The following is a 25,351-nucleotide window of genomic DNA, read 5'->3' on the forward strand; positions in this document are numbered from 1 at the left end:
ATGTTTCCGTTGTGTCTTTCATCTCTTGTGCTGTGCCTTTCATTTCCATAGATTCTGCCAGTTGGTTTTTTGAACTTTCAATTTCTATCTGATGTACGTCCTGTGTTTTCATTATACGGTTCAGCTCTTTCACCATATCTTCCCTAAACTTTTTGAATTGACTTATTATTAGTTGTTTCAATTCCTGCATCACAGTTGAAGTGCAAGTTTGTTCCCTTAACCAGGCCATAACCTCATTTTTCTTGGTGTAGGTTGTAGTTTTATGTTGTGTAGGCATGGTTTCCTTGGTTATCCCAATCAGGCTTTCCCAGGGCAGAATGGGCTCAGGTCCCAGAAGGAAGAAATATTCAGTGTCAAGTTGCCCTGAGGGTGTGTCTTAGAAAATTGGTACACCCTGTGATGCCTCCAGTCACTGTGCTTTTCTGTCCAGCAGGTGGCTCCTGTTAGCCTATAATTCTTGACTGCTGTAAGTTCTGAATGAAAGGCAGGTAGTAGAGCTGGGCCCCACCCCTTTCCTCTTGGAGAAGATAGAGGCCCTAGGGGGAGGTCATTAGCATTTCAATGGTCTCTCTCTGCCTGTGCTATACCCTTGTCTGGGTCACAGAACTGGGAACTGAAAATGGCTGAGGCTTTCTCCACCGAGCCAAGAAAGGAACAGAGTCCCCTTCAGCGCTAGTTCGAGGCGACCCTCTGGCTCTCAAAGGTCAGTCGTCACCCAAAGCCTCTGTCTGCTTGTTGGGGATTCGCATCTCGTAGTGAGCAGTTCACACTCACTAATTAAAACCCCAGTTAGAGCTCAGCTGAGCTGTGTTCGCTTGCTGGGAGAGAGCTTCTTTCTGGCACCAGGAGGCTTTGCAGCTCAGGCTGTGGGGGGAGGGGTCTCCCGATTTGGATCTGCAGTTTTTACTTACAGATTTTATTCTGTGATCTCGGGCATTCCTCTCAATTCAGGTTGGTGTATGATGAGTGGACGGTCATGTTTGTCCCCCCGCATTTATTCTGGATTATTTATAGTTGTTTCTGATTTTTTTTAGTTGTTCCAGGGGAGCTACTTAACTTCCACTCCTCTCTCTGCCGCCGTCTTAGAGCGAGCCCGGTTTCTCTTTTGTACCAAGAGATAAATTGGAAAATGGAGTATGTGCAACAATATTTGGAGAACAGTGTTAGTGGCCACAAACTCTCTCGGGAAAGGCTTCACAGAGGTAATGGCATTTGAACTGAGTCTTAAAGGGTAACTGTGTTACCTATTGTGATGGTTTGGAACTGTAGGTACCCCAGAAAAATATGAGACCACTCTCGTTAAGGTGTGACCCACCTCATTCAGGAGGGGGCTTAATCCTACTACTGGAGTCCTTTATAAGAGAATGAAATTCAGAGAAAGAGCAAGAAAGCCACAGGAAGCAAGAAACTGAACTGGAACCCAGAAGAGAAGGAAAGGACCAGGAGATGCTGCTGTGTGCCTTGCTATGTAACAAAGGAGTCAAGGATCACCGGCAGCCAGCCCCAGAATGCTATAGTTTTCAGGGAAAAAGCATTGCCTGGATGATGCCTTGATTTGGACATTTTCTTGGTCTCAAGTAAATTCCCGAAGCAAATAAATTCCCATCGTTTAACCTAACCCATTTAATTCCATTTGCTTAAGCAAACTAAAATATCTGGCCTAGCAGCAAAGAGGGAAAAGAGACTTCTTGTCAAAGTAAATAACCTTGCAAAACACGCCACAGTCCCTGATTTCCCCAGGCAACTGTGGGAAGGTGTGTGTATTGGTGAGGAATGCAGGGATGAGGTTGAAGGAAAAAGACTTGGGAGAGAGGGTGTAAGACCTTCATAAGACAGACTTAAGTGCTTGCACCTTTGCCTTAGCACAGTGAGGACTCAGCAGAAGGGGAGCTACCTGAATGGGGCTACACTTGGAAGAGATTGACGGTGTGGCACCTGGAGGATGGACCCAAGGGGAAAGCTAGAGGAAGGAAGGACAGAGCATTAAGAAGCTTTCTCAACAGATGACTCAAATGTGGTATGAGCACCACCGGCAAGAAAAGGGAGAAGACTTTAAAAGGACTTAAAATAATGATTTATAGGAAAAGCATGTTCATTGTGGAAAATTGGGAAGAGAACAGAAAAAAATATTAAGAGGAAAATAAAAATAATCTTTAATACTTTCACCAGAGATATCACCATTAACAATTTTTTCCATTTTTCTTTGCATATTTTTATATCGTTAAGGTGATTTTACAGCCTGATTTTTCATTTGACACTATGAAAAGTATTTTCTTATTATAATAAAGACTCCATTAGCATAATTTCAGTGGCCACAAAATCACCTTTGTATAGATGCATGATAGAAATACAAAACCATTACCTTAACTGATTGTTTCCAAATTTTCATAAATAACTCTACATTTAACATCTATGTGCATAAAGCTTTATCTAAAACTATTATTATTTCCATAGTCTATGTACCTTAAGTAGAATTTAATGAGTTAAACCTCACTTACTGTTAAGATTTTAATGCCACCATACTGTTTTTCAGAAAAATACAAAAATATGTGCCTTAGATTTTAGCAGTATTTAAAACTACGATAGTTTGGATTTGGCAAACAATTGCTTAATGTTTTAATGCCGTTGTATTGCTTTTCAGAAAAAGTACAGAAGCATATGCTTTAGATTTTAGATATCTTTAATATATGGGATAGTTTGGATTTAGTGAACAATTGCTTTGGGGGAGTCAGAAATAATGAAGTAGTCCAAAATAATTCCAGTTTTCTAATTTGGCAGACCTGATGAATGGTATATCATCACTAACCAAAGAAAACCGACGACAGAAAGAGCAGATTTGCAGAGAAGATAATGAGTTCTGTTTTGGACTTGCTGCATATTGTTGATATTGCACTGGTAGAAAATCCAAGTAGTATACAGTTGGCAGTTGAAAATCTGTGGAATTCAACAAAAGAGGTGGGAAATTCCAGTCTGGGTTGGAGAGCAATTTGTTATGGAACTGTTAGTCAAAGTCATAGGAGTAGGTGGGTGAGATAAAAGGATAAGAATAGAGGACTGGAGGATAAAACTCCGAGGAACACGGCTGCTTTTAAGGGTAGAAAATGATCCAGTGAAACTGACTAAGAGAAAGTGATTAGCAAAATCAGGGGATGCCACAGTCATGGAAGCCAGGAATGAGAGCTTTTCCAGAAAGGAAAAGAATAGTCTACAGCCCTGGTTCTCAACCCCAGCAGACACGTCATCTCCTTTTACCATCCTGAAATGAAATTTATAGATAACATAATCTACCCACGTGTATAATTTGAAAAATCAATATAATGCCCCATTGTAATATAAAGGAAAAAAATAAGAGGAATGTACAATAAAATAATAGGTATTTCAATATGGAAATATTGGGGTATGATTGACAAACTAGTAGTCTCAATGAAGTGGTCGGTTGGGAGCCCTAATACTTGCAATTACCATGGATGACAAAGCTACTAATGGAGGCTAAAACTTGCATGCTGTATAGCTGCAGATGACCTGGATTTCCAGAATGGTGAATATTCTAACAAAACGAAGTACAGCTTTCCCTCTGTAGGCACTATAGTTGCATTGCTAGAAAACTCAGTGTATAAAAAATACTTTGTATTTCCATGTAAAGCTGAATTAGGCTCTAGGTGATTATAAACAGACTTTTCACCAGTGGCGAATGTAGAAGCAAGATGTTTGAAGCGCAAGTGTGACACAGGAGAATTCTTCCTGTGCAGAACTGCCCACTGTGTGTGGGCCCACTCGCATCCCTGGCCTCAGCCTATTGAATGCCGGGAAGGCCCCTAGTCATTGTGACGTTGAAAAAAAGCTCTCCCACAGCATTTCAAAACATAACTTGTGGAGTAACACCTCCAAGTGAGACGCATGGGTTCACAGTGTCAATGCCCCTCCTGCATTCGTAGGCATTCTGGCTAAGCAGGAAATGGGGGAAAGTAACCTAATTGGTGTATTAATCCCTGTGTCTGTGAGACTCAGTAGTTTTCCCTCCCCACTTGGATGATAGGGGTTTTCCACTACTTCTACCTACACCTCTCCCATCCCTTCCAACTTCCTCTCTGACCTAAGGATTCTTGGGTGAATTCACCAGAGGCAGAGATGTTGCAGTTCTCCTTGGGAACTGCTCTTAATCTAGCCAGTTTCCAGCCTACTTACAAACTAAATCTCCTTAAAGCTGCTCCCAGCCCAATGCTTAACATTTACCTGATTCAAACTTTCATTCTAAACATTAAGGAGACTGTAATGAGGATATTGAAAGAAACACTTTCCTTTTGGGTGACTTGAGTGGCATTTATACTGATTTTATTGGGAGTAAAAGCTTGCCACCTTTCTTCCCCAAAGACCATTCGTACTTTTAAGTCATGTGACCTTAGGCAAGTCACTTAACATCTGGAGCTTCTATTTCTTCATAATTAACATGCAATAAGACCTGAAATGTTATATAAGTTTAACATCCATCATTGTTATGGGCGGTGACTGAATAGAGAGGACCTTGGCACATGAGCAGAAGATCTTAGGCTTGAAATAAGGACAAAGAACAATTGCTCCTTCAGTAATTCTTTGAACTGTTATTTTAAGTATCCAGGGCATGGATACTTGTCTTGTATAGACCTTCTCTTCCCTTTCATTCATTCCTCCATTCCATAATCCAACACCCAAAGGGAAGTGGACAAATTTGGGATGGCTAGAGAGGAAGAAGAGGGTTAAATTTAGGGCTCTGAGTGGAAGGCCCCACTGTTCCCACCAGCAGGAATGTGAGCTCCCGCTGGCCACACATTTTGAGCGTGACTGCTCTGTCTTTCCATAGAACATAGCAATGCTTCAAAAATTTAGTTTTAGAGTGCATTGTCTTCGTCAGCTTTGTGGTATTAAAAAATCACCATGGTTTTCAGTTTTAGGTTCAATTTAAAGGTCTCACACTTTTATCCCAGATCTTGCTCGACAGAACTCAAGACTGAATTCCAAAGGCACGTGGCCAATTTAATTTTTCAATTCCAATTTTTCCTAGGTGCATGAAGAAAGATTAAGCAGGTTTAAACAGACTTTCTGGAGAAATCAACTGAAGCATGTAGTTTTGATTTTCACAGTTTGCCATTAGACTATTTTCCTGCATATTTGTTTTATGAAAGACCAATTTTCTAGATTCAAGAGTGGATTGCACAGCATTCTTCTCTCTAGATGAGTGGACCATCACACAAAGGTTCAGATTCAGGGTAAGAACAAAGAACAAACAAGTTCTGATTGAGTCTCCCAATCTTCCTGAGATCCAGTGAGGGAGAAAATGGGAAGAATATCTGCCAGAAAGGAGAATTAAGTTTTAGAGTTTCTCGGCTCTCCAGGTAGGTTCAGCATGCATTTGTGGTGGAGAAATGGAGAGGGTGTTCTCCTAACAGCCGCGGTTCCTCCATAACAGTGTTTTCTCTGAGGTCAGAGAAGGGAGAGAGTCTCTATTGGGATATTCTGGGCTGGCACACAGCAGCAGCCTGGGCCCAGCACACATTCTTCTGCTCTAGGCCAGGAGTTGGCAAACTTTTCCTGTAAAAGTCCAGATAGTAAATGCTTTGGCTTTGCAGGCTATTCAGTTTTCCTGCATTGCAGCATGGAAGCTGCCACAGATGATACATACACAGATGGGAGAGGCTGTGCATTAATCAAACTCTGTTTTCAAAAACGATCAATGGGCTAGGTTTGTCCCATGGTTGGAATTTGCTGTCCCTGGTCTAGGCCATGTGCCACCTTCTTCCTGGGCTACTTGAGTATAGCTCAACCCTCAGTGAGAGAGGAGGCCCAGGGGGCCTGAGTTCCTGTTCAGCCACTCACAGGGTAACCAGATAGCTAGAGGGTGGACTTCCCTAAACCCTGTAGGATATCCAAGCCACAGCCTGGGACTTCACCAAAAAGCTTATGCAACATATAGCCAAATAACATTTATACCTTTATATTTCAGAGGTTACTTTAGAGCCAAAATACAAACTAAGACCATCACAGCTGAGTGTTCCAGTTTGCTAATGCTGCCTTTTTGCAAAACACCAGAAATGGATTGGCTTTTATAAAGGGGGTTTATTTGGTTACAGAGTTACAATCTTAAGGCCATAAAGTGTCCATCAATAAAGGGTACCTTCACTGGAGAAAGGCCATTGGCATCTGGAAAACCTCTGTTAACTGGGAAGACATGTGGCTGGCATCTGCTTGTTCCAGGTTGCATTTCAAAATGGCGTTCTCCAAAATGTGTGCATCAGCTTCCAACGGCCATCTTCAAAATGTCTGTCTCAGCTCCAACTCGCTGTGAGCTACTTCTGTCTGAGCTTACACAGTGCTCTATTAAACTAAACAAGGCCCATGCTGAATGGGCAGGGCCACGCCTCCATGGAAATTATCCAATCAGAGTTATCACCTACAGTTGGGTGGGTCACATCTCCATGGACACTGAACCAATAGGTTCCAACCCAATCCACACTAATACATCTGCCCCCACAAGAATGCATTAAAGAATATGGCTTTTTCTGGGGGGCATAATATATACAAACTGGCACACTGAGGCCTACGAACTTCTCATACTTTAAGGGGCAATCTGGTGAATGGATGCCTGCAAGTACCTAATGAAATATCTGTCACATGAAAGGATGATCTGCAGGGTATTTCCTAACTCTTTCTAAGGCACAAACCCTAGCTGCTAACAACCAGCAGGGTGTGCTGGTAGATGCTGACTGATAAATTCTCCATGGGAAGCCCAGAACACACACATGCACACACATATACATACATAGGAGCATATAAAAATTTACACACATTCACATATACTTAGATATAAAAATATGCACGCATATGTTTTTTCAGAGACTATTGAGGCCATGTGAGATCTTTGACTTGCCTTTCTCCATTCCAAATTTTCATCTCCTCTTTTCCTGATTGAAGACAATAGGACCCTCTGAGGAGCTTGAACCTATACCTTCTTGCCCCCTTGGCAACTTCACCATGTCCCCTACACCCTTACAAATGCAATCTCTCCTTTTCTGGAAGCTTCCCGCGCTCTGCCTTCAGAGATGTTCAGATCCTCTTCATTCTGAGTCAATAAGCATATATTTGAATGCAGCATTTTCTTTTTGATGTGGTAGTTATTTTCTTCAGAAAAGGAAAGTTGTCATGCAGGCTAAGAAAATCGATGGTAAGTCAATTCACTGACCCTTTCTCTGAATTATGTAAAGTTCAGCTTTGTTTTCCTTTTCCAGAAATACCCATTACAACATCCCGTATGTTGTTCAGATAATGAGATTGGCCAGTAAATCTACCTGACAAAATCCCATCAGAGTTTTAGCAAATAAAAGGAGCAACATGAAAGCAAAGCCCCATATCACTCTAAAACTGCTTGTTAGTTTTTCTTTTCCCTTTTGTATGCACACACATACACATTCATATTTTTGTGGTTTTATATCTCATTTTAAAATAGTTTAAAAGTTTAAACGATTCTAAATTAACTGATAAATGGAAAATGAGTAACACATTTGTCAGGGTGGTTAGTTGGTGGAAGGTTCTAGAAACTGCTGCCAGCAATAAAATAATAAGCTTAATCTAGGCAGACATCAGTGCTCACCAGAGGAAAAAGACATTTTAGCGAATATGCTCAATAAATAGTAATTGAACGTAATAGACTTCGAAGGCCAGTCTGTTCCCTGCCTGTCTGTCGTCATTCAGGTTTGGATAAGGGTAACTGTGGTAGGTGTATCCACTGTGACGTCTCTCTGTCTTGCAGAGGCCTTTTAGTTTCCTTTGGCATTCAGCTTTAGAAATGGAAAAAGCATTCATCACTTTGATGCTTTTCCAAGTTTATTCTCTGTCACTGTGAGACTGGAGAAGAAAAAGTGGCTGTAAGTGCAAAGATCTCTGCCTCCCAGATGTTTCCCTGGCTTAAGCATTTGCCTCTGCTTCAGATTCTTGTCTGAAGCCAGAATCATTCCGGCAGTCAGTTCTTGAACAATACATACAATTTAAGTACCCAAGTTTCCATGAAGTTTATGTGATATTTCTCCTCCCAGCCCTCCCCCAGTCTTCTCTTTCCTTTTCTTTTCCATAATAGCATAGCTTCGTTATCTTTTGGGAGCTGGCACTGCCTGGAACAAATTTCTACCATTTGGAGGCCAATGGGAAAAGGGAAATTAGAGAACAGTGATTAACTTTAGATAATGGTTTTATAAACAAGTTTTTTTTTTTTTTAAATGAAACCTTGAGTTTAAAGGAAAAGTATTAATGTTGGAAGGAGGAAGAAGTTATGTATTTAGTTTGTTCAATAAAATACAAGTGTTTCTAGAATGCACACAAAAAGTAATGATAAATTACTAGACCTATAATTTTTTTTTCTGAAACATTTTTTAATACAAAATTCACTTGCAAAAGCATTTCCATATATACTAATATGTATTAGTATTAATATAAATACTTCCATATATTCCATAAATAACTAATTCAGCTCCATGTTTTTGTATTTAAATTTTACTTGTATTAAGCAAGAATCATACCAGGACTAGGCCTGTGACAGACTCAGGGTTGTCAGAATAAATCTAGTGTCATTTTAAATTTTAAGCAGTTTAGAATCCAATAGTTGAGACGAGTTGTATCCTCAAGTCAGTGTAACACAAGATGGTAAGGGCTGAGTGGCATAGGTCATTTTCATCTGGTAAAATCAGGGATGATTTTTTAGAGAAAGCAGTACTTACCTTAATTCCTGGTTTATACTGCATTCCTCATTTTTCTCTTAACAATGTGTTCAGTTTTCTCCTTTGGCCAAGTGTCTATGAGACCTCCCGCTCATATTTGATTGTTTTTCTTATTACTGAGTTATCGAGTTTTTCTGGATACAAGTACTTTATCACATATGTGATTTGCAATTCTTCTCTTGTAGTATTGGGCTTGACTTAAAAGTGTCTTTTGAAGTGCAGAAGATTTAAGTCCATTTTATAAATGGACTTTTGTTTTACTTTATGGATCATGTTTTTTTGTCTACAGTCTTTGAAATATTTGCCCAATCCAAGATCACAAAGATTTTCTCCTTTGTTTCTTCTAAGTTTTAAGGTTTTTACATTTAGGTCTATGATGTATTTTTAATTTATATTTGAATATGTTATTGGATATAGATGGAAATTCATCTCTTTGTCTTTGCTTTCTGTTTCCTTTTCCTTTTTCTTTTTTTCTTCCTTGCATATGGATGTCTAATTCTTCCAGCATCATTAATCAAAAAAAGACGATCCTTTCTCTATAAATTGCTTTTTCACCTTTGTCAAAAGTTACTTGACAACTTATGCTTGAGTATATTTTTGGCCTGTCTTCTGTTCCATTGTCTGTTTGTCTATTTGTCTATTTGATGGCAATTCCACACTGTTTTCTTACTTCAGCTGTATAATAAGTCTTTAATTCAAGTAGCGTAAGTCTGCCAAGCTGCTGTAACAAATATCACACAATGGGTTAACTTATTAGAAGTTTATTGGCTTGTGGTTTTGGAGATTAGAAGTCCAAAATGAAGACTTTGGTAGGGTGATGCTTTCTCTGCAAAGTGTAGCATTCTGGTGCTGGCTTGCTTCAGTCCTTGGGGTTCCTTGGCTTGCGTCTTGCCTCTGGTCACATGGTGATCTCTCTCTCCTTGTGTCTGCTCTCCCAGGTCCCACTGACAGCCAGCTTCTTCCTCTGTGGCCTTCTCAAATGACTGTGCCTGAGTTCCTTCTGCTTATAAAGCTCTCCAGTAGCAGGGATAAAGGCCCACCCTCATTCAGTTAGGCCACACCTTGACTAAAAACCATCGTTCAAAAGGCCCTATTTGTAATAGCTTCACATCCACAAGAATGCAGATTAAGATTCAGAAGCTATCTTTTTGGGTTACCTACAGTCTGCCAAACCAACTTTGTTTTTTTTTCACACTTGTTTTAATTATTGTAGGTTATTTGCATTTTCATATGAACTTTAGAAAGCGAGTCAGTTTTTACAAGGAAAAGGAAAAAACAAAATAGATGAGCCTGCTGGTATTTTTTTTTAAATTCAGTTTTACTGAGATATATTCACATACCACACAGTCATCCATGGTGTACACTCATCTGTTCATGGTACCATCATATAGTTGTGCATTCATTACCCCAACCTATTTTTGAACATTTTCCTTACACCAGAAAGAATAAAAATAAGAATAAAAAATACAGGTATAAAAGAACACCCAAATCATCACCCCTATCCCACCATATTTTTCATTTAGTTTTTGCCCCCATTTTTCTACTCATCCATCCATACACTGGATAAAGGAAGTGTGATCCACAAGATTTTCACAATCACACTGTCACCTCTTGTAAGCTGCATTGTTACACAATCATCTTCAAGAGTCAAGGCTACTGGGTTGGAGTTTGGTAGTTTCAGGTGTTTACTTCTACCTATTCCAATCTATTAAAACCTAAAGAGGGATATCTATATAATGCATAAGAGTGCCCACCAGAGTGACCTCTCGACTCCATTTGGAATCTCTCAGCCATTGAAACTTTATTTTGTTTCATTTCACATCCCCCTTTTGGTCAAGAAGATGTTCTCAATCCCATGATGTTGGGTCCAGATTCATCCCTGGGAGTTGTATCCCACATTGCCAGGAAGATTTACACCCCTGGGAGTCAGGTCCCACATAGGGAAGGAGGGCAGTGAGTTCACCTGCCAAGTAGTAGGCTTAGCCAGAGAGAGAAAGAGAGCCACATCTGAGCAACAAACAGGCACTCATGGGGAGACTCTTAGGCACAATCGTAGCCTGCTTGTATTTTGATGGGGGTTGCATTGAATCTACAGGTCAAGTTGGGGACAACTGGCCTTTTAAAAAGATTGATTCTTTCAATACGTGAAAAGTTATACCTCTCTGTTTAATTTTGCTCAGCACTGTTTGTAGTTTAGTGTACAGGTCTTGTACATCTTTTGTCAGATTTATTTCTTAAGTAGTTCACATTTTTTATGCTATTGTAAATGAAACTGGTTTTAAAATTTATTTTTAATTGCTATAGAAATACAACTGATTTAGTAAATCGATCTTGTATCTTGTAACCTTGCAAACAAACATATCAGTTTTAGTAGCTTTTTTTTTAGATTCCATAGAGTTTTCTGCATAGATAATCATGATACCTGCATTGAAAGACACTTTTACTTCTCCTTTCCAATCTAGATGCCTTTGATATATTTTTCTTGCTTTACTGTACTGGCTTGAACCTCCAGTACAATGTTAAGTTGAAGGGATGACAGCAGATATCCAAGTCTTGTGCATGATCTTAGGAGGAAAGCATTCAATCCTTCACTGTTATGTATATTAGCTGTAAGGTTTTCCTGGTGTCTCTTACAGGTTAAATAGTCAAAAAACATACTCTCTGACTTGAGTCCTTTCAAAATTTATTGACATTTGTTATATGCATCAGATATGATCTATCTGGGTACATGTTCTGAAGGCATTTGAAAAGAATGTGTATTCTGCTGTTGATGTGTGAGTTTTCTATAAAGGTAAATTAAGTTGTCTTTCATGTCCTCATTGATTTACTGTCTACTTGTTCTATAAATTATTAAAAGATGGATGTTGGAATCTCTTAGAATAGTAGGTGTTGTCTATTTTGTTCCTTGCATTTCTGTCAGTTGCTACTTTATATGTTTTGAAGCCATGTGGACTGCAAAACTTCAACAACTTCTGTAGCTTCTGACACCAACTGCAAATGACAGCGGTAACTTCAATCCAGTTCTGACTCTACCCAGATTTAGGCCGGACTCCACAGGGTCAGGGCAGTCCTCTGTAAGACGGCCCGTCAGGCACCAGTCACAGGTTTGGATGTTCCTTGCCTCCCATACTTCTGACCAACTGGCTACAAATTTGGGGCTTCCCACCTCCCTCTTGGGTTAGCTAATTCTCCACAAAAAACTCGCTGAAAACACTGTATTTACACTTACAGTTTTATTACAGTGAAAAGGATACAAATTATAAGAAGCCAAAAGAAGAGAGGTGCACTGGGTGAGGTCTGGGCGAGTATCAAATGCAAAGCTTCTCTGTCCTCTCCATGTGGAGTCAGAATGGGCATGCTCCCAGCATATCGATGTATCTTTGCAGTCATGGAATCTCACCTGAAGACAGCAGGACAGGCTGACATGAGGTGGCTCAAAATCCCAACCCTCCAATCACGTGGTTGGTCTTTCTAGTGTGGCCAGATTGCACTGTGAGACTACCTGTGCCTGGCCACACCCTTATATCTCATTAGCATATGAACTGTCAGGTGTGGTCAGGAGCCCATGTGAATAACAAAAGACCCTCATTATCAGGAAATTCCAGAGATGTAGATGGAACCATCCCAGGAGCCAGGACAAATGCTAGACTTCTCTTTGGAGGCCAAATTCATTACTATACAGAAGCTCTGTTATTGGGTACATCAGAGTTATTTCTTCTTGATGAATTGCCTTTATTAATATGAAATTACCTTCTTAATAAGTAGTATTTTTGGCTTTGAAATAAACTTTTTCTGATATTAACATAGCCGCTCGGCTTTCTTTTGATCCATTTTACCATGGTATATCTTTTTCTGTCCTTTTACTTTTAACTTATTTGTGTCTTTATATTCAAAGAGGATTTTCTTGTCAGCACATATTGTTGTGTCTTGCTCTTTTATCCAATCTGACAATCTCTGCCTTTTAATTGAGACTTTCGGATCATTTACATTATAAAGTGAGCACTGATATGGTTGGGTGTAAATCTGCTATTTCTCTGTTTGTTTTGTATTTTTCCTGTGGGTTTTTGTTGTTGTTCTCTTTCTTCTCCTTTTTGGACTTCCTTGGATTGAGTAGTTTTTACTTAATAGATATGAACCTTTGTTGTGTTATTTTAGTGATTACTTTAAGCTACACATTATGGTATTTAACTTATTACAGTATATCTTCAAGCAGTATTATATCACTTCATGAATATGCTAAGAACCTTACAACAGTATACCTCCATATTTCACCTCCAGGCTTTTCTGCTACTGTTATACATTTTTGATTATTTTTGTTTTAAACAGTCAATTATCCATTAAGAAGATTTAAATAGTAAGAAAAAAAGTTTTATAATTACCCTTGTGGTTACCATTTCTGTTGCTTTTCACTTCTTTGAAGAGATCTCATATTTTCATCTGAAATCATTCTTCTTCTGCTTGCTTTTATAGCAGATCTGCTGCTGATAAATCTTGTGTTGTCTTAGGTCTGAAAAGAGTCTTATTTACCTTTTTTCAGACTTCTTTTTTCTTTATTAGAGAACTTGTGGGTTTACAGAACAATCTTCCTAAAATACAGGATTCCCATATACTACCCTATTATTAACACCTTGCCTTGCTGTGGAACTTTTGTTACAATTGATGATAGCATGTTTTTATAATTGTGCTATTAACTATATTCCTTGGCTTAACTTAGGGTTCACTGTGTGGTACAGTTCCAAGGATTTTTTTCTTTTTCAGTTTTTTTCTGTTACCATATGTTCTGGTTTGCTAATGCTGCTGGAATGCAAAATACCAGAAATGGATTGGCTTTTATAAAGGGGGTTTATTTGGTTACACAGTTACAGTCTTAAGGCCCTAAAGTGTCCAAGGTAAGGCATCAGCAACAGGGTACTTTTACTGAAGGATGGCCTATGGCGTCCGAAAACCTCTGTTAGCTGGGAAGGCACGTGGCTGGCGTTGGCTTGCTCCCAGGTTGCGTTTCAAAATGGCATTCTCCAAAATATCAGCTTTCAACAGCCGTCTTCAAAATGTGTCTCTCAGCTGCAGCTAGCTATGCGCTCCTTCTGTCTGAGCTTTTGTAGGGCTCCAGAAAACTAATCAAGGCCCACTCTGAATGGGCAGGGCCACACCTCCATGGAAGCATTCAATCAGGTGTCACTCACAGTTGGGTGGGTCACATCTCCATGGAAACAACCTGATCCAATATTCCAACCTAATCAACACTAATGTCTGCCCCCACAAGATTGCATCAAAGAACATGACTTTTTCTGGGGAACTTAATATATCCAAACTGGCACACCATATAGACAATCTAACATTTCCCCTTTGAATCACATTTCCTCTTTGAATAACATTTCCCCTTTGAATGATATTTCCCCTTTGAATCACATGCAGATATATTTCGGTACTATTACCGATGGTAGCACCATGTTGTGCTACTATCAGTACCATCTATTATCAAAACATTTCCCTCATTCCAAATAGGAATCTTGTACATTTTAAGCCTTAACTTCCCATTCCCTATCCCCACCCTGGCCCTTAGAAACCCTTATTCTAGATTCTTACTCTGTGAGTTTGCTTATTTAATTGTTTCAAATCATTGAGCTCATACAATATTTGTCGTTTTGTGTCTGGCTTGTTTCACTCAACATGATGTCCTCATGGTTCATCTGTGTTGTTGCATACATCAGGACTTCATTCCTTTTTATAGCTGAATAATATTCCGTCATATATATATGTGCACACACCATATTTTGTTTAACCATTCACCAGTTGATGGGTACTTGGCTTGCTTCCACCTTTTGACAATTGTGAATAATACTGCTATGGACATTGGTTTGCAAATATCTGTTTGAGTCCCTGCTTTCAATTCTTTCAGATATATGTCTAAAAATGGGATTGCCAGGTCATGTGGTACTTCTATACTTAGCTTTCTGATGATCTCTTTTAGTTTTGAAAGGTATTTTCACTGGGTACAGAACTTTACACTGACAGTTTTTTCTTTAAGCACTTCAAAGATGTTGCTGTGTTATCTTTTAGATTGCATTGTTTCTGACAAGAAATCTACTGACATGCTTGTTGTTGCTTCTTTGTACAGTGTGTATTGGGTTTTTTTTTTAAGCTCATTCAAATTTTTTCTCCTCACTGTTTATGATGTGCTGTAATATGGTTTCCATTATGTTTCTTTTATTTTATGTTTATTGAACTTATTAGATCTGTGGCTTTAGAGTTTTCATTGTATTTGGGGATTTTTCAGCCATTATTTCTTAAAATATTTTTCTGCTCCCCACCCCTGTCTTTTGAGGGCTCCAAATGCAACAATATTAGGCTGTTTGAAGCTGTCCCACTTAATTTTTTTCTGTCTTTTTCTGTTTTATTTTGGGTCATTTCCATTGCTGTGCCTTTAAATTCACTAATCTTTTCTTCTGCATTATCTAATATGCTGTTAATCTTGGTCCAGTTTATTTTTTATCTCAACCATTTTCATTTCTGTTAGAAGTCCTATTTGAGTCTTTTAGAAATCTTGATGTATTTAGTTAAGACGTTCAGTTTTTTCTTGAGCTTCTTGAGCATGGGGAATGATGTTACAATAATTGTCTTAATGTAACTAATTCTATCATCTTTGTCATTTCTGGGTCTGTTTGCATTGATTGTGCTTTCTCCTCAATAGAGATCATATTTTCCTGCTTCTTTGCATGCCTGGTAATTTATTTTACTGAAATTCACATTGTGAATTTTATTTTATTGTGTGTTACATATTTTTGAATTCCTATAAATATTTTTGAGCTTGGTTCTGGGGCTTAAAAAACAGTTTGATCCTTCTGTGTCTTGTGTTTTTAGGTGTGGACCAGAACAGCATTTAGTCTAAGGATAATTTTCCCGCATTGTTCTGAGTACTCCATCCAATGCCCTGGCTGCTGGGAACATAAACTATTCCCAGCCCTGTGTGATTACAGGGGGTTATTCCCTCCAGTCCTTCTAGTGGTTTTTCTCTGGTCTAGGGTAGTTTCCATGCATGCATTTCTGATCAGTACCCGGCTGAAGACTTGAGGGGGCCCCTGTGAAAATCTTCAAAGCGCTGTCTTTGGAAATCGCTTCTTTCCTGTACTCTGCCCTGAGAGCTCCACAGCTTCCTTGGTTTCCAGTTCCATCTTCCAAACTCAAAGAGACCGGTGGGCTCAGCATGAGTTCCCTGTCCCTGCAACGTGGTCCCAAAGGTCTCTCTGTAAGCATTTAACTGGGGCAATTGTAGGGCTCAATTTGTTTGTTTCCTGTCTCTCAAGTGTTTTGTGCATTTTAATACATAGCTATTTGAATACTTTTTTTTCCTGCTAATTCCAACATCTCTGTGTCTTTCTATTGACTAATTTTTCTTGTGATTATTGGTAACTTTTCCCTCCTTTTTTTATACATCTAGTAATTTTCATTGGATGTTGGAACATGTACATTTTAGATTGCTGAGTATTGTATTTTGTTGTATTTCTTTAAGGAGTGTAAGCCTTTATTTTGGAAGACAGTTTAGTTACTTGCGGTTCAAGTAAAGTTTGTTTCTAAGTCTTTTATTTTCTGCATTCTACAGTAGTCTCTAGCTAGAGAAAATTTAGCCCTGCTAGTAAGCCATGGAACTTCTGAGATTTCTACTGTACATTGCATGTATTCAACCATGTCTCTACTCTGGCTTGTGGGAGCTCTGTTACTCTACCATATTTCAAAACAGACATATACCTGATAATATTTTTAATATGCACACCTGTGCACCTGCACATTCCTGGCCCTTTGCAAGTTCTGGGAATCTTTTGGATTTCAACTCCCCTCTTTTTTTCCCATTATGCAGCCCTGATAGGCATTTAGCCGTAGAGTCAAGGGGACCCTCATGCTAATTTCTGGAGCTATGTCTGTTTATAGTTCCCAACTCTTTGGAATTCTTACTAGCAAATTCTAGCTAACTCAGCTTCCTTGAGCTTTGATCTCTGCCTCTTCACCTTAATGACACACCGCTGAGCTCTGTTTGGTTTCTCTTTCCCTGTGCTCAAGTCTAGAAATTGCCTCCAAGTAGAATACCACACTGAATGGAGGCTTGCATCATGTTTCCTTTCTTGCATCACTATTCTGCCTATTGTGAAGTTTAAAAAGAGTTGCTTCCCTTACTTGTCCAGTTTTCTCATTGTTTACAGTAGGAGGGCAATTATGACCCCTTTTACTCTGCCATGGCTTAAAGTGGAAGTTCCCTTGATATATTTTTCATATACACACCTGCACACATGGAGAATTTGTTTTAGTTCTATTTGCTATCATTAGAATGAAAGCTCAATGGAGGGTGGGACTTTTTGTTCACTGTCTTATTCACAGTACCTTAAATAGCACCTGGAACCTTGAACGTTGTACTTGGTAACTAGTGGGTACTCCATAAATATTTGTTAAATTCATCATCATCATCCTATTGTAGTCAATAAGATTTATCAAAAAAAAAAATTATTCTTCTCTTTGCCCGTGTTTCTTCAATGCCCTTCACCTGTAAATCATTCTCAGAATGTTAGCTGTGTGCTAACAGTGAATCTTTGAGGAATATCAATATAGAAGGATTGGTAGGAAAAGAGGATTGAGAAAGGAAAGGGAGAAACGCTCGTCAGAAAGTTTCACTGAGAATCAGGAAGTGGCCTCAAAAGTTGGGACACAGATATGTTTCTCAAAGTCTGACCAACAGATAAATGGCACTAGAATTACTTAGAGGGCAGGGAGGGGTGTTTGTAAAAATGCATATACTCAGGTCTCTTCCCTTGAGCCCAAGAGCAGACTTTTTAATCAAGTTCTCTAGGAAATTTTTAACAAAATAAATTTAATGAGCCATTGGAGTAGAATTTCAAGAAAGCTATGTCAAATACAGCAGAAGACCTAATCTAATTCGACTGTAAAAATATCCTCAGTATCTGGCCACTCAAAGGATGTTCTGCATTTCTGAATCTTGTTGATGTTCATCTAGAGTCTCTTCTTGCCAGGTTTCCCAAAACTTAACTGAGATGACAATATAATAACGTTCATTGAATGACTGAATAGATGTTTCATTCATTGAAAAAATGAAAATTTCTGAATATTATCAATAACTACTTTGGTAGATTAGAGAGAAGATAAAGTTGGTGACAAGAACCATCATTGAGCCAGCATTGATTAGGCTAATCATGATGTGTTCACACCTCAGAATCAGAAATGGAGCAATCCCCCATTCCTTTGCAAAATCTGTTATTTTCATACAACAAGCATTTTCAAATGGTTTACTATACAGTACGTCATTTAATTTGTATGTATGTAAATACATATAGACATAACTATGACAGACCTTAACTGTAAGTGCTTATGATGTTCAGAAGTGTAGAGGTGTATGGGGACACCTGGAATCTTTAACTTTCCTTTCCACCTGGAATGTTTAACCTACAGATCTTTTTTTTTTTCTATTACAATGTATATATTTCATGCCTTCTTTTGAAAAAAGAAGAAGGGTACTTCTTTTCTTTCTTATTTTTCTCTATAGGATAGGAAAGCCAATATCTCTTTTTGTGAAAGAATGCATTTCTCAAAAGGTTTCTCAAATAGCTGTAACTAATATTTGTAACCCTTCCCATAATTATTAATCTTTTCTTAATCAAGTGATATAAATCCTCATTTACCAAAAGTTGAAAACAATTATTTTCCTCTTCAACACATGATTCTAAAAGTTTTGCTACACACAGACATTTTCCTAGAATTATTCTATAATGAAAATGAATGGGAAATATGAAATAGCTAATAGAATTCAGGGTCAGTGAATACAGTTGCACAGGTTGTTCATTGAACAAGAATGCCCAGACAAAGGGGTGAGAGAATCTGGCTAAGTTTTGTTTTAAAGAAGGAGCTTTAGCATTGTTCCAGTTTGCTACTGCTGCCATTAAGCAAAATACCAGAAATGGATTGGCTTTTATAAAGGGGATTTATTCAGTTACAGATTTATATTTCTAATGCCATAGAAGTGTCTGGACTAAGGCACCAACAAGATGATACCTTCACTGAAGAATGGTCGATGGAGTTCAGAACACCTCTGTCAGCTGGGAAGGGATGTGGCTGGTGTCTGCTGGTCCTTTGCTTCTGGGTAGTGTTTCAAAATGCCTTTCTCCAAAATGTCTCTGGGCATCTGTCTTCGCTTCTCTCTCTCAGCTCCTGTGTGTCCTTGCTTCTTTCTCCCAGGGCATTTCTCTTTAAGATTCTGGGGGTCCTCTCTTAGCGTCTCTGGAACAACCTCTAGGCTTTATCTCTTAGCTTAGCATCCCCAAGTGTCCTTCTGTCTGCATCTCCAAATATCTCCAAGTGTCAGCAAGTGTCTGGGTCTGTGTCAGCTCTTAGCTTCTCTCTTAAATACTCCAGTGAACTAATCAAGACCCACCCTGAATGGGCGGGGCCACTCCTCCATGGAAATAATCTCATCAAAAGTATTACCCACAGTTGGGGGAGTCACAGCTCCATGGAAACACTCAATCAAAAGGTTCCACCCTAATCAAAAGACTAATAAATCTTCCCCCTCAAGATTGCATTAAAGAATATGGCTGTTTGGGGGACATAATATATCCAAACGAGCACAAGCATGGAAAATGAAAGCAAAAATGGAAACTCTCTTCAACCACGATTTGCCTATTCATCAAAGGTAAGAAAAAAAAGCCAAAATAGTAATTGGCACTTTCTTTTTAAGTAAATGAAAGTAAATACAGTGAAATGGAACACCTAACTCCTTTGTGTCATTAGTGTAGGAGAACATGATGAAAGCCAGAAGCCAGACAGATTGACTCACAACAGAGTCTATTCAAGGAATTACTGACCATCTAATTAATCCAGCCCAGTGATAAAGACAGGAGATAACGTTACTGGAAAAATGAGTGAAGAGGAAGCCACAGAGAAGGGGAAACTTCCTGGATTGGGTTACTCCTCTTAGAAAGAAAAATATTTTCCCTAAGACAACAGAAACAGAAATCACTCTCCATCCCCCTGGTATAAACTATTGATCAGGGATTTACAGTTTCCTGTCTGCTGTCAGGGATTAGACAGGGCCCTACTAAAGCCATTCATCTTGGCCAAGGTGGAGCCCCAGAGATATGTGCCAACCAGACCCTTCACCATATCAGGTGTCAGCCAGGATGATATTATTTGATTCTCTGTTGGCAGAATGTACAGCTCCTTCCTTTCCAAAGTCTTCATTTAACGTGGCCTTTAGGTTTCTGGTTGTGCATTTGTCGTTCTGTAGGAGGGACTTTCATGTTGCTAATTCCTCAGCTGTTCTGTGGCATTCTTAGCGTGAAGGTCTCTTCCTGCTGACCCTTATCGTTCGCTCAAGGAATTTGTCTGTTGATGAACAACATTTTGAGGAAACTGGAGAGTGTGAGATAAAGAACTAATTTTAAATGTGTTTAATTGGATTATTATCATCAATAGCAACAATAATAAAATATAAAATTTAGAATATTATTTTCCTTTAAGCTGGCTGTAATACTTGGAGAATATCTCTACATGCCTCAAGGAAATATGAGTAAAATGGAAGTCTTTGCTTTTACTTCCCTGGATGGCTTTAAAATAGAAGACATGAATTGTTTGCACGATTTCAAGGTGCTAATAAATTCAAGAGCCAACCACAGGATAAATTAAAAATTTGATTAATATTTAGTCATGCTAATGTGTTCCTTCATAGATCAGATATGCAGTGGCTGTATTTTAATTTATTGCATCTGTCTATATTTTATGTACAACTTATAAAGAATGTAGTCAATGTGTAACACTTGCTGATTTTATTAGTTCACTTTCAGAGTTTTAGAGAATTTCCTATTGTTTTAATGCCTTTCTCCTGTGCAGTATTGATGTTTTTATATTTAGTTCTCTCTTGTTTTTAAAGACATTGACCGGGGATGTAGCTTTCAACATATTTCAAGATAAATAGGATACATTTGATCACTTATTTTATTATATGCTTTCAGAAATACATTAAGAGCAGAAAGAATAATCTCTAATATAGAAGTGTGATGTTTTAACTTTGTTTTTTGTGAGTGGGGAAAGAATATAAAGTATTAATGGATCAAGAGACTGGTGGTCTTCTGAAAAACATTTGGGAGTAAGCACCAGGGGACCAGGTTTGTATTCTAGTTCTCAGTAATTAGCTGTGTGATCTGGGATGAGTTACTTAACCTCTCTGAGCTTTCTTTTTATCTATAAAATGTGATGGTTCATTTGGGCTTTTCTTAAATTTAAATTTCTTTACAGCTCTTCAATTCTAGAGTCCCCCCGATTCATCGGAAATCTGATTTATGGCTTCCCAATTCAAAGATGCTTTTTAGCCACCATTTTAAATGTAGCCAATGAAAACTAATGGACTACAAGATGGTTATTGCATAAGGGTATCCTATATAATTAAAACCATCAAGGGGTGAGTCCGATTGTAGGAAAAGATAGATTGTGAAAGAAGAAAAATCAAGGAAGCTTGACATATATTCATTTATCCATTGATTTATTTCAAATGACCAAGTCACCCATCCAGGAATTTATTAAGCTGGACTTACATTTCACTTTGGATTTTCTAATAAATAGTTTAAGGCTGAGCTGATGCCAGTATCCCAGGCAGAAGACTGGTGACATCCATGGGAAAGCTATAAGTAGATGGACCAAGGAGTTCTGTGAGCATGTCCACATCAAACACCAGTCCAGGACAACTGTCTGATGATCCCTTAGGTCTTGTTTTGTGATTCTGTCCTGTTATTCTTGAATTTTTGGAGCTGAAGAGGGGCAACATACAAAAGAAACTGAAAAACAGTGCAAGGAAACAATAGAGCAGTGTTTTCACATTTTGTGGCTGGGGCATAAATGACTGGGAAATAGCAGCCATAAATAGAGACGAGAGATGTAGAAGAAACAGAGGTTGAATGGCTGCATTCCAACAAAAGCATCATGGCACTAGAGAAGCAGAGGGAGCTGGAAAATCGAGGCAAACCCTCAGGATAATGCCAGAATTGGGGGGAGGATGGGGAGATAGCTTATCTTTTTTATCACTTTGAAAGTCTAACACTGTTTTGCAATGCCAGCTGCTGCAAGCCTCTCAAAACCACATAATAAAAATCAAAACAAACATTGCAACTTGGCACTAAACAATAGGTAAAATATGTGACTGACTTCTGAAATACAAAGCCAATTTTTAAAAATTATATATCCAAACTAATTGGGAAGAGCAATTTCAAAAGTACAAAACATATATAGGTCAACAGCACCTCATAGCAACGTATGTCTCATAATGGATAAAGGATAAAAGTCTATTAAAGAGCAAGAGAAAGCTTCTTTTGGCCCACTTTCTGTTTTTTAGATTCTTTTCTGTTTTTTTTTTTCAAATTGGATAAAATATAAGAGCCTCTGAGTAATGATTATGTGTCAACAAAATAGTTTTCTGCTCATAATTTTAATTTATCTTTGAGAATCATGTGTTACGAGTCACTTGTAGGATTGACTGTGCGTCCAAAATCAATAGGTACATCAAGCTCATAAATTGTATCTTGGTTTTAGCACAGGGCATAAAACATTCAGATCTGGTGATTTATTTTGCTTGCAAAGCGGACAGTTTAGCCTGTCACTTGCTTAGGTGATTTCTGGCTGAGCTGATAAAAACTCAGTTTCTCACCTGTGACTGCTGTCCTCTGCTAGAGGCAACCAGTAACCTTTCATAGAAGTGTCTCCCAATCTTTATAAACCCGTGGTGGATTTTGAAAATGATGGTTCCTCTTTGCCTTTATTTCTAAAGTTATTTGAAGCATTTTTCAACATCAAGATTCAGACACAAATCGGGGATAATTTTTGCTCATATAATTTTTTATCGAGATATGATTTATGTACTATGAAAGTCATCCCTTTAAAGTGTATAATGCAGTGGTTTTTAGTATATTCACAAAGTTGTGCAACCATCATCACTATCTAATTCCAGAACATTTTCATTACCCCAAAAAGAAATCCTGCACCCATTTACATTTACTCCCTACTTCCCCCTCTACCCCAACTAAAGTAGGGGCAGTATTAGAAAGCTATTATATTTTGATTTTGTCATCTACGTATTTATATAACATACAGTTTATGCATTTCATTTTTTTTATAACGATGTAAGCATTGATTGGATTTACTAGCCTTTTCTGTCCTTCATAGAATGGGTTACTTTCAAATTCAAGCACATTGAATTGTTTTGCTATCATAGCTAGAAGTACTGAAAAACATGCTGCCAGCCCAGAAAAGGATGCTGTCACTCCTTCTTAGAAAAGAGATTGTTGCCCTATTTGAGCCTACTCCTTTGTAAATCACCAGCTCAGTGTATAATGGTTTAGCGTTCGTTCTCTTTTCATTGCCCTGCTTCCCATTCTAGCACAGTACATTTACTCAGAGGTGATGCATAAATGCCTAGGAATTTAATTGCTGATGCAAAATGAAAAATTCCAGCTTTCAAAACCATTTCAAATATTCTGTACTGAGTGACTGGAGGATTTATTTGTTGTTTTAAGCCTCCTGCTAATCTACAACCACATTTTTCTGTATCCTTTACTGCCAACACAGACACTCAGACAGACCTGTTTACCTTTTGGCAGAATAGCTTCATCAACTTTCTCCTTGTTCCCTAAGAGAGGCGAGACAGGCCAGGAAAGTAATAGAGAAAGCTGGGATGGTAGAACTGGGAATGAGGGGAGACAGTGAAAGAGAAAGAAAGAGCCAGGGAGCCTGAGAAAGGAAGTGGGAGTCTCTTCTGTGTTCTTACTTCCATTACGCTGAAACTATAGCTGCTTCTTATCATCATTGCCTCTCTAGTGCTTTCTGCAAGACATCCAAGTTGAGCTTGTTCATAAACATGTTAGAATCCAAAGATGGCACTGAGAAACCAGAGCATAAAAAACAAGGGATTTGCCCTCTTACTTTATCTCAGTGTTCTCCCAGAGAGCTAAGAGGGCAGATGGCTGAGTAAGTGGGACTGTGGGTTTATCCAAGAGAGCAAGTTGTTTCTCTTGCAAGAGCCTTGCTGCAAAGAACCACTATAGTCAGGATCTAAGAATGTTTTTCCAGATATCCACTCCCTACTGCTACCAGCATCGTTCAAAGACAATGACAAGTTAATGGGAGAATTCAGCCCTCCTCATCGTTGAAAAAGAGGAGGAGAAATCTTTGATTTGGGCATATTCTTACTGAAACTCTTGGAATGTGTTCAGTCTGAGAGCAAAGTGAATATATTCTCTGTACATTTAGGCAGGGGTGTTTTTAGCAGGAATGAAGTTTATCTCCACAATGTACCGATCAAGGCCAGACCTAGATGTGTGGTTAGGCTAATAACTTGGCAGTCTTTAAATTGAGAATCATTAAATTAGACTCCTCTTCCTTTAGAAGGCAGGTTATTGATTGTCTGTTGTCACTTGAGTATTCCCGTTAGTGGGATGGGGAGAATATGTCATCCCAGACGACTTCTGAAATTATTCCTAACAATTATATCAGTTAGGAATGATTCTGATTAAGGGTAACAGCAATAACAAAGTCTAGAATGGTTCTTTTTAAAACAACAATTTAATTTTCTCACATTTCTGAGAGTCCAGATATAGGCAACATCTGGTGTTATTTCCATGCCTCAATAATATCAGGAATGATCACTGCAGTTATCTTGCCCTTTCTCTCAAGGTGTGCATTCATCACCCCAATCTATTTTTTGAACATTTTCCTTATACCAGAAAAAGTAAAAATAAGAAGAAAAAATAAAAGTAAAAAAGAATACCCAAATCATCCCCCCCACCCTGTTTTTCATTTAGTTTTTGTCCCCATTTTTCTACTCATCCATCCATACACTGGATAAAGGGAGTGTGAGCCACAAGGTTCTCACAATCACACTGTCACCCCTTGTAAGCTACATTGTTACACAATCGTCTTCAAAAGTCAAGGCAACTGGGCAGTTTGATAGTTTCAGGTATTTACTTCTAGCTATTCCAATACCTTAAAACATAAAAAGGGTTATCTATATAGTGTGTAAGAGTGCCCACCAGAGAGATCTCTCGACTCCATTTGAAATCTCTCAGCCACTGAAACTTTATTTTGTTTTATTTCACATCCCCCTTTTGGTCAAGAAGATGTTCTCAATCCCATGATGCTGGGTCCAGATTCATCCCTGGGAGTCATATCCTGCGTTGCCAGGGAGATTTACACCACTGGGAGTCAGGTTCCACGTAGTGGGGAGGGCAGTGAGTTCATTTGCCAAGTTGGCTCAGTTAGAGAGAGAGGGGGGGCCACATCTGAGCAACAAAGAGGCACTTGGGGAGATTTTTAGGCACAATTATAAGCAGGTTTAGCCTCTGCTTTGCAGAAAGAGTTCCATAAGGGCAAGCACCAAGATAGAGGGCTGGGTGTACCAAACCACCTGTCCTCAATGTGTGCGAGAACATCAGCAACAATCTAGGTGAGGAAGCCCAACACTTCTGCATTTTTCCCAGCTCCTCAGGGGGCTCTGCATATACAAGTAGACTTTTAGTGGTTGGTGGTCTGGCACAACAGTTTGGAATTTGTGGAAGTCTCAAATGCAGAGC

The 25,351-nt window shown here is 38.7% G+C and overlaps 1 protein-coding gene across 6 annotated transcripts in view; it reads left to right on the forward strand.

Moving 5' to 3' along the window:
• Positions 1-25,351, forward strand: part of ARHGAP28 (Rho GTPase activating protein 28) — a 177,277-nt gene that overhangs the window by 70,355 nt on the left and 81,571 nt on the right. The window contains exon 4 of one of the 6 annotated variants that reach the window (XM_037805929.1): positions 1,035-1,202. The exons of the other annotated variants lie outside the window; for them this stretch is intronic. The gene's annotated coding sequence lies outside the window, so the exon portion shown is untranslated. The remainder of the gene's footprint in view (positions 1-1,034; positions 1,203-25,351) is intronic. 6 annotated transcript variants of the gene reach the window in all.

This window comes from Choloepus didactylus, chromosome 16, assembly GCF_015220235.1.
Source record: "Choloepus didactylus isolate mChoDid1 chromosome 16, mChoDid1.pri, whole genome shotgun sequence".
Lineage (NCBI taxonomy): Eukaryota > Metazoa > Chordata > Mammalia > Pilosa > Megalonychidae > Choloepus > Choloepus didactylus.